We start from the raw sequence: 10,857 nt of genomic DNA, 5'->3' as shown, positions 1-10,857 counted from the left end.
CTTGGAATTCTAAAGCAATTAAAAATTTAATTGTTTATTATTAACAGACTGAAATATTTGACTCCGCTACCACCAACCTTGCCTAACTGTAAAGTAGAAGGGTTACGTTAAAAATGTTTCTCAGTTAGGAAACATAAGAAAACAACTGAAAATTCGCAAAAATATGTGTTTACGCTCACCAGCATCATTTCTTCCAAAAAAAAGTTTTCTCTGTTGGAATTCTTATTGACGTAAATGTTCTCATAAATGTCTCTGAATCCAAAGAATACTCAAATAAAAAGAGCCCCCTAATTTATGTCTTCATGTGTTTACATTTTGTCTTGAAATAATGAAGGAATATGGGATTGGAGAATTTCGACAGAGGATGATAAGAAAGAATTGAAAAATAATCCAAAAAATATCCCATTGTTTTTTTCCAAAGATTAAAACGGACTGCTTCCACTCCATTTCAATCCCTTTATAGAAAAGCTTTCAAACATAAGTAACATTACTTTACAGAATCTGGCACATTTTGAAAGATTTTCAGATTTTATATAAATGTTTGTGGATAAATGTTAATTTTTTGTTCCAAAAATATTATTGAAATGATGTTGTCTCATTCGTAAACAATACATTTTTCTAAATACTAAATAACTGTTAATTTACTAAATAAAATAAAATTTGTTAGATTTTATAAAGATAATTTACCCTTAAATGTCCCATAGTAGTAACACATAATATTTAAGTAAGTAAATGTTAAGTTTTCATTTTACTTGTTTGCTACATTTCTTAGGTACACATACTTTTATAGAGAAATTAAGAAAATAAGTAAGAGTTATTTTCTTGAATTAAAATAAACTGATTTATTAAGTCCCTTAGTATAATTTTGCTTCCTAAAACAGAAAGGGCTTTGAAACAAATTGTTTTTGTTTTTCCAATTACCCCGTCACTGTTAAAATATTTCAATGAAATCTCAACAGAAAGGATTTTGTAGTAGCCGAAGATGAACACAGAAATATTTCATACATAAAATACAGAGGTCGCCTTAAAGAGTCTTTAGTTTCTTATCATATTATTTTGATGCAAAAATTTTGAGAAAACAAAAATCTTTTATAAACCTCACTCGATTTACTATAAAAAAGGGATCTCGGAAACGGTAAGAGGTACGAAGTAGCTTAAATTGGGGCAAAGTTGCGCAATCAGATGAGCAACATTATGTAACAAGGCAAACATGATTACTTTTCGAAATATTTAAAAAAAAAACGAAATTTTGGAAATCCGTTTTTGTTTCATATCATTCTGTTTTATTGTAACGGGTGGTGTTAAGAGTTTAAATAAGTAGATGGATTTCACAGGGTCTAACGATACTTACAGGGTACGATAATACAATAAACAAAGAAATCTAGATAAAAAATTTAGATAAATTTGGAACGAATACAGAGATGAATTTTTCGAGGCAAAACGTCTGAATCTAGTTCGGGCTGAGGCAGTACAGTATTGTGGGTCATGAAGGCTTGCAATGTATTAAAATTTCTAAGGTCGTATTTAAAAAAATGTAATTGATGATGATCCTGGAGAGACGAAACGTTACATGCAAACATTGATTATGCCATTCGATAAAGGGCAAAAAGTGTCCATGAGAAAGTGTTCTTCTTTTCTCAATATCACCTCAAACAAGGCTGAAATGAAACAAAAACGGATATCCAAACTTTCGGTTTTTTTCAAATAATTCATGTTAGGTAGCTTTAATTTTTTAGAGGCATAATATTGGTCCCCTGATTACACAACTTTGACCCCATTTAATCTACTTCGTACCTCTCACCGTTTCCGAGAGCCCTGTAGTGAGAAGCCAATTTGTAACAGAATGTATATATTTCCCTAAAATTTATCACTCCAAAGAAAAAATTTTTCTTTACGTTTTTATTTATATTAAATATTTGTATATAATATTATATACTCGTATAATTTGATATAATACTTATACTTAGCTCTTTTCAAGTGTCGAACGATTACAGCCAAACAACATTTACTGGCCTATCTCAACTTATATTGACATCCACATAGAGATAAATTATTCTAAATCATAAAACATTTAATCTAGTAACAAAGCAAAATAATGGAGATTAATTAGAATAGCTCCAAATATTTAGTTCTCCGTAATTGACAATTGCATCAGAAAATACAAATCAGTTTCCTCCTAGTAACAAAGCATTTTAGCGACATGAAAAAATTTTACAATAAGTGACATTATATGGAGTACTTGTATTTCCACAAAATCTTTACCAATAAAATAATATAGCAAAAAACAAAATACTGCTTCAGAAATTCTTAGTGACCTCTGTGCATTAGATACGAAATGTTCATTATTTGGACGCCCCCAAAATCTGCTTTTACCAAACATTAGGTACTCCAAATATTCAGTGCTCTATAACTTACAGAGAACAGAAATCAGTTTTTTCCTGTCAACAAAGTATTTTAGTGCCATGCAAAAATTTGCTATAAGTGATGTTACACAAAATACTTGTATTTCTACATAATCGCTACCAACAAAATAATATAACAAACAACAAAAAACTGTTTCAGATATCCTTAGTGACATCTACGCATCAAGTAAGAAATAAGTATAAGTTCAACCTCTAGCTGCCCCAAAAATCTGCCATTACCAATTTTGATTGGAATATTTAAAAAACACCAGTTAGGTATTTAAAAAAATAGAATAAAGCAAATTTTTTGAAGGTCCAAAACTTTTAAAGGAAATAAACTTGTACTAATGCAACTTGATCTAAATCGGTTTATTTTCTTCTAAGAAAGCTACTCCTGAAGTATAATCCTTTACAAACTATCCGGAATACAATCTCAGTACGGTTACTTCTAACAAATAGAATATTAATGTAATCTATATCGCAGTACTATTTTTTCATATATTATTGTTACTTGTAATAGAACTCATAAATGAAAAAAGTTAATATTCCACAATTTATGTCCCATTTCCATTTCGTGGCGTATATCCTTAGTGAAGTAGAGGCAACTTTTTTACTCTTTATAAAACTGATATTTTGTTGCAAAAAAAGTACGCATTTTTTTTTAAATTAACAATTCTTATGCATTTGTCCCACACATTCTTGATGTGACATGAACAATTCATTACATTTCTAACAACAGAAGATATTTTTATACACCCATATGTTTCAATTTTTATAGCTTTAAAAACAGAATTGGGCACTCAAAACAATATACAGTGTGGATACAAATTGTGGAATATTGCTTATATTTCATAAAATATTCGTCATATCAAAAACATGTTTTAATAAAAGTGTTTCCCGTTTAGTGATATCAAGCAATCTTTCGTATCGCAAAAAATGTGGTTGCCAAGGTAACCGATTTAATTTTCTTAAACGCCACCATATACTTTTTTTGGAGAAAATGAATACATTGGACCTTCCTAAATACGATACAATACAATATTAATGGGGTCACATAAGAAAAAAATACAGTAAATTCAATTTTTATAATTTTATTTTATGTCCTAAAGTAAGGAGTCAAAAAATCAAATGATCAACGTTCTAAGCTAATTTTAATAGGATAAATGAGAAAAATGGAACGGATGTGAACTAATTCATTAAATGTTCAAAATGGCGGCCATTATTGTTCAGGCATATTCTTAGTCTCTTTAAAAACGAATCACTCAAGTTTGCCAACGTGTGGTGTCGAATTTGCCGTAGCTCGATTCTGATCCTCGCTTTAAGATCTTCCAGATCTACTGGTCTTTCTTTGTAGACTATACTTTTTAAGTAACCCCATAAAAAATAATCACACAGACTGAAATCGAGTAAACTTGCTGGCCATTTAATGGCACCTCCGCGACCTATGCACCTTGCAGGAAACATTTCATTTAGATATATTCTTATGGCCCTTCCATAATGTGCTAGGGCCTCCAAAGCAGGTACAATTTGTTCTCTCAACAAATTAAGATATTTGTCGGCAGCTAGGTTCCCATCAATAAAAAATGGTCCAATAATATTATTTCCTAGTATACCTGCCCAGACATTAATTTTTTCTGGTGGCTAGGTTCGACTTTCTCGTATCCAGTGAGGATTTTCTTGACACCAATATCAATAATTTTGTTTATTATAAAATCCATGAAGCATAAAAGTGGCTTCATCGGTGAACACAATCTTTTTGCCAAATTCCAAATCCATGTTAAATTTATCTAACATAGTGTTACAAAATTCAACACGTTTTGCAAAATCATTTTGCACAAGTTCTTGAACGAGTTGCATCTTGTATGGATAAAACTTTTCCTTGTGAAGCTGTTTCAACACAGAATGGTGTGAAATGGCTTGCACCCTACCAACTTCCCGATTGGACAAATGTGGGTTCTCTTATATTGACAGAAGCACATTTAAAGTAGTATCGTCATCAGTAGCTGTTTTTGGCCGGCCTGTATGTAGTTTGTTAAAATTTTTTAACAATTTGGAAACACAAGATTGTGTTATTTGAGGTATGTTTGGATGAAGTTCGTTGAACAACTTCCCGCTGTGTCCTTTTCCTGTCACCATATCCCCACCATCATTAAAACCTGTATTCTTTTCGTTTCACTTAATTCAAGCGCCATTATAACTTACTAAATACTTAAGTACACAGAGTACGTTTACTGCAATAATGCACACAATTACAAGCAACTGACAGCTAGTGACAGTTTCGCATTGTTCTGATTTTGGCATGGCTAACTTGATGTTAATAATTATTTTGATAAACAGTGTCAAAAGCATAATAGAAAACGTAATTTTTTTTGTATTTTTTTCTTATGTGACCCCATTAAAATTTTATTGTATCGTATTTAGAAAGGTCCAATGTATTAATTTTCACCAAAAAAAAGTATATGGTGCCGTTTAAAAAAATTAAGTCAGTTACCTTGGCAACCACATTTTTTGTGCTACGAAAGACTGCTTGATATCACTAAACGGGAAATAATTTCTCTTTAGGAATGAATATGCTTCACTTTGTATAGGTATAACAAAAAATGGTAAATAGGAATGATTGTCGTAAAGGTTTTAGGTGAAAACAATTTTTGTTGTACATGGTGTTACCATTTATAGGTGTAGAGGTCATGAACATATTTAGTAAGCATCAAATATTTTTTATTATACCGGGTGAATCATTAATAATGGTACACAGCTTAATGGCAGATTGTTAACGTCAAAATATAGCGATTGAGCCAAACATGTCTTAGTAAATTGTTGCTCCTTTTCGTTCTACAGGGTGTTAAAGTTGAAAAAGTATTTTCGATTTTTTGCTACATTTTAAGTGTGCATGGACTGATTGTTTTGAAAATTTTTAGTTTTACGTTTGTTGAGGTGGCAAATACGAATATGCAAACAGTGTTGGGGTCACGTCTTTTTGTATTTTACAATTTTGAATTTTTTAACTAGAAATTATTGACGTGCGTTCAATTCCAAATAAAAATGTATACTTGTTACAAATGGATAATCAAAACAATCGGTCCATACATACTTAAAACATAGCAAAAAATTGAAAATATTTTTTTCAAATGTAACACCCTGTAGAACGAAAAGGAGCAACAATTGACTAAGGCATGTTTGGCTCAATCCCTATATTTTGATGTTAACAATTTGCCATTAAGCTGTTTACCATTACTAATGACTCACCCTATATAGACCCACAAACCGTACATGTTTAAAGGTTACAACTAGAATTTTATATACAAATTTAAAAGTGTAACAATTCCTCCTCCAATTTAAATTGAATGTCAAGACGTAAGTATAATTTATTTTTAGTAATTAAAAAACCATCAGTAGATCAAGTCAAGTGTTGCCGAATAATGTTGCGGTATAATATTTCGAACTGCCACCTAAAAAAAAATCGTAAATTGGAATTGAAATTATGTTAATGACGGGTAGACTTATAAATCGCGACATCCTGTATATGGGAAAAGTAAATAAGTTTTAAATTAACTTATAGTTTTTTGACATACGTACTTCCTTTCCAAACGAGAAACATGCCTAAAAGGTTCCCTAAGTGCACAAAACACGAGTAAAAAAAACCGCTTCGTTCACAGTTAGTTATTCATATGTCTGAAACCATTTAATCGATTACTGTCGCCATTTGCAATTTGTGGGGGTAACAGGTAGAAAATTATTTAAACCCACTTAGCCTAAATTAAAACTTAATGTAATAACTAAAATAGCGTGTAAGGTAAATACTATAAAGAGGGGTAGGGGGATGGAAAAGGAGGGAGGAATTATTGACTATTAGAGAGAAAAGACGTCGACGTCGCCGTAGCAACGCTTCTCCAACAGGGCCGGAGTGAAATCTATTTGTTATTCTTGCAAAGTACTAACAATAAGAAAAAGGCACTATTATTATTTATTTTCAAAATTATGTACATTTTAAAAAAATGTTAAATTTTACTCAACTTGCCCTCAATAATGTTCGGTTTCTGTCAGTCTGTTAATATGAATAAAATTGCAAATTTATTACCTACTTAAATAATTGCGGTAAAAGAGGCAAATATGAGTTTCTGTTACCTCTCATTGAACAACTTTTTACTTTATTACGGAATCGTAAGAATAATTAAGCGTTCAGTTTTCTATAATATGATTTAAGTTTTATTATTAGGTAAACTGAGTTAATTTTTACTCTGACAATCTATAATTGGTGCCCCATCTGTGAACTCTTTCAAAAGTAGACTCGATGCTCATCTATTCAATAATTAATTTATATCAAAATATATCACTTGTCGCATACTCTTACTATTATTTCATTGTCTCTAAATTTTTTTTTTCTTTTTTCTTTGTCTACTTAATTTCTGTATTTGTAAAAAGCTTTACAATACTTGTTTATATTTTGGGCATAACAAGACATTGACGTCTGCCCTAACTTATTTTGTAATAGTAATAGTAATAATAATAATAATAATTAACGTTAAGAAAATTAGCTTAATTTTGATTCAAATTTAAGTTTCTCAGCCTATAACTATGCTGATGTGTTTGGTCCCTGTTTTTCACAAGATACAAACAACATTTGCACAGAATTCAATTATGTTGTGTTCTATGTATTACTCAATTTATAGGCTATTGATTATACCCAAAAAACAGGGTTAAAAGTACTATGACGTTCAAGCATTATTGCATGTATCGTTCAAAGGGTCACTTTAGATGAAAATAGGAGATAGGGGTGAAAATGCACCCCTTTCAGTTTTTTAATTGTAGCTCGAAAATGAAGGAAAATTTCACTATAGTTCATAGGAAAAATTATTTAGAGAATTGAATTTCCCATCGAAGTGGCTTATTTAAAAAAATGACTCGTTTTCGAGCTACAATTAAAAAATTGAAGGGGTGCATTTTCACCCTTATCTCCCATTTCCATCCTCTAATTTAATCGCACTATCTTAAAATTTGTAACATATCCTAGAGGAGATTTAATCATACATCACCAATTCTTTCTATTTAATATTTTAAAAAACAAATAACCCACATATTTATATAATAAAATAAAATGGAGATCTGATATTTAGAACTGAAACTGCAGGTTATTAAATAATAACATTTTTATTCCTTCCCAAAAACCGAATAATTCTACAATTCCTTTCCTTTCCATATGCTACTAGTCCATCTGACGAAGCGATTCACCTTGAAAATTTGAATTTGTCTCCAAGGATATTACACAAACGTCTATGATGGACGGGGAGAAAACAAAATAATATTTCAAAAATGGCCAAAAAGAAATGACCACAGTTAATTTAAAAAGTATCTAATACCACCAAACAAAACATTAGTAAATAAATTACCTACGCAAAGTCTTCAAACATTTAGCACGACGTAAGCCAGCTGTTAATAAATCTAGAAAAAGGGAAGTACGGTCCTGTCACCTAATGTGTCCGATTCCCCTCCAAAATCAAAATTCAGATATACAGATTCGCAGCTTCAGCAAACAGCCCTTATAACGTGCTAGTGTTTACGTTTTCCTGTAAGGATAATTTGTCCTTTGTCCTTCGTGATGTGACAATAAGGTGTGCGTACTTTATGAAAATGTGTTTGTGCTTCTTTAAATTTAAGGAAAAATGACAATAATCTTACCTCAATGTGACAGTGTTTAGTAGTGAAAATCTATAAGAAGGAAAAATGCACGGGTATCCTGTAATGCAGGTCGTACAGTACCACATACCGCCCAGTATTCAACCTTATCCCCACCACCTACCCCATGCCGGTGAGGTTTTTGTTAATTGTAATATTAATCTGTAATAAAGGTAGTCCTTAGATATCTCTGTAAAGTGTAAAATCTTGATTTGTTTGGTCTCACTCTAAAGTAGAGTAATAATATACCTATTATTTATTGTTTAGCCGAAAGAAAAACTAAATGACTTTATTGATTTCACATATATTTTTATNGAATAAAGCTACGAAAAGTAGGGTGCATCTTTTTTGCTGTTTTTCTAGCAATATTTCTAATGAAACTATAGACTTCCTTACATAGTTGAACGCAGAAAAAAATATCTTCCAGAATTAATAAAAAAATATAGTGTGCCATTTGAACAAAAACAGTTGACTATAGCAGTTTTGACATATGTTACCATGGAGACGACCTAATAATGTCATTTGATATAGAGTTTAATCAGCGTTTTAAAAATATATAGGGTTTGTTATAACTATTTGTTAAAATAAAAGAGATACGGGACCGCGAATGCCAAACTACCAAACTGAATCACCCGGTATAAAATTTATTGATTATTTTTAGCAGAAAAATCTCCCCTTAGTTTTGAGAGTTTGTACAGTGCACCTCGTAGTGGAGCACCCTGTACACTATGTATAAAAATAGAATATTTCAAAAGAAGATTAAGCTTTTCCTGACAAATTACAAAGTCGCACAAAAAAAAAAGTGGTCTGTTTCAAAGACTAAACCCATACTTATATCCTCATGTATTTGTCGCTCTGAATTGCTTCAATTTCCTCCATTTTTTTAGTCGCAAAAAACCGATTTAAATACAGAAAATATGGAAAATTATATGGCCTATTTCATTTGTATTATTTGGAGAGAAGTCTCCGGAAATAAGTAATGTTGAATTGAAAGAAAGTATTTTCGGTGGTCCTCAAATTCGTATCGTGTTGAGAGACGAAATATTTATCACAAAAATGAATAAAACTAAAAGTCACTCAGAATTTATTGGGGAATCAGAAGAATGAGGATTACCAGAATTTAGTTGAGGAATTGTTGGAAAACTTCAAACAGGTGCCTGATGCACTTGAAAGAGCATTTACTAGACGTTCATCTTGGCAACTTTCCGGAGAACCACGAAGACTACAGCGAAGAACAGTGATATCGAGGAAAAGGAGCGGTATCACAGAAGGTGAGATATTAATATGATGGCAGAATTCTGTTGGATGCTAAAAAAGAAAAACGAGCCAAAAACGCAGAAAAGAGAAAGATGCATAGATCGTTTGTAGATAATAGAGTTCGTTAGAAAAGGAAAAATGAGTAAATGAAACATCATTTTTTATCTAGAAACGATGTTCACATCTTCGAATACCCTCATCTGTCTTTGCGGCCATCACGTGGCTGAAGTTCTATCTATTTCTGGGAAGGAATTTCCCAGATTTTAGGGTTATTTTGCACTGTCTAAAAATATTGGAGGGTGATAGAGTAATTTCAAGTTCAGTACGTCAAAATACATACAGATATGGTCCTACATAACTTCCATTCTCTTTTTACAATTGTTCCAAATACTATACCCTCGTAGAAGGGGATATTCCGTATTTAAGGGTGATTTTTCGGTGATTTAAAAAGTTGATGGAGCAATTCTGAGTTCTTATTGGGATTCAGCTTATCAACATACATATCCTGCAGACATTTTTAGTCCGTTTCTACAATAATTATACCTAACGCTGATTCCTTCAAAGTGAGATCTTTGGTATTTTCTATATTTAAGAGCGGTTTTTCGTAAATTTTAAAATGGAGAGTGATGGAACAATTTTGCTCCGGATTCGAATTCAGCGGATCAAAATACATAAGGACACATGAGTCTAGTCTTTGGAACAGACTACTTTTCTTTTTTGTGGTTGTTTATTATATTATACAGTGTGGATACAAATTGTGGAATATTGCTTATATTTCTTAAAATATTCGTCATATCAAAAACATGTTTTAATAAAAGTGTTAGGGGAAATTATTTTCCGTTTAGTGATATCAAGCAATCTTTCGTAGCACAAAAAATGTGGTTGCCAAGGTAACCGACTTAATTTTTTTAAACTTAATACATTGGACCTTTCTAAATACGATACAATACAATATTAATGGGGTCACATAAGAAAAAAATACAGTAAATTCAATTTTTATAATTTTATTTTATGTCCTAAAGTAAGGAGTCAAAAAATCAAATGATCAACGTTCTAAGCTAATTTTAATAGGATAAATGAGAAAAATGGAACGGATGTGAACTAATTCATTAAATGTTCAAAATGGCGGCCATTATTGTTCAGGCATATTCTTAGTCTCTTTAAAAACGAATCACTCAAGTTTGCCAACGTGTGGTGTCGAATTTGCCGTAGCTCGATTCTGATCCTCGCTTTAAGATCTTCCAGATCTACTGGTCTTTCTTTGTAGACTATACTTTTTAAGTAACCCCACAAAAAATAATCACACGGATTGAAATCGGGTGACCTTGCTGGCCATTTAATGGCACCTCCGCGACCTATCCACCTTGCAGGAAACATTTCATTTAGATATTCTCTTATGGCCCTTCCATAATGTGGAGGGGCTCCATCTTGCTGAAACCACATTTGATGAATTGGACCTAGGGCCTCCAAAGCAGGTACAATTTGTTCTCTCAACAAATTAAGATATTTGTCGGCAGTTAGGTTC

At 31.6% G+C, this 10,857-nt stretch overlaps 1 protein-coding gene across 1 annotated transcript in view; it reads left to right on the top strand.

Annotated features, from left to right (window-relative positions):
- The window catches only part of LOC108914431, a 44,946-nt gene that overhangs the window by 10,660 nt on the left and 23,429 nt on the right, over window positions 1-10,857 (top strand). The gene's annotated exons all lie outside the window — the stretch shown is intronic.

Source organism: Anoplophora glabripennis, unplaced genomic scaffold (genome assembly GCF_000390285.2).
Source record: "Anoplophora glabripennis isolate ALB-LARVAE unplaced genomic scaffold, Agla_2.0 scaffold50, whole genome shotgun sequence".
In the NCBI taxonomy this organism is placed as follows: Eukaryota; Metazoa; Arthropoda; class Insecta; order Coleoptera; family Cerambycidae; genus Anoplophora; species Anoplophora glabripennis.
Note: the sequence above shows the minus strand (reverse complement) of the source record. Positions and strands in the feature narration are given on the sequence as shown.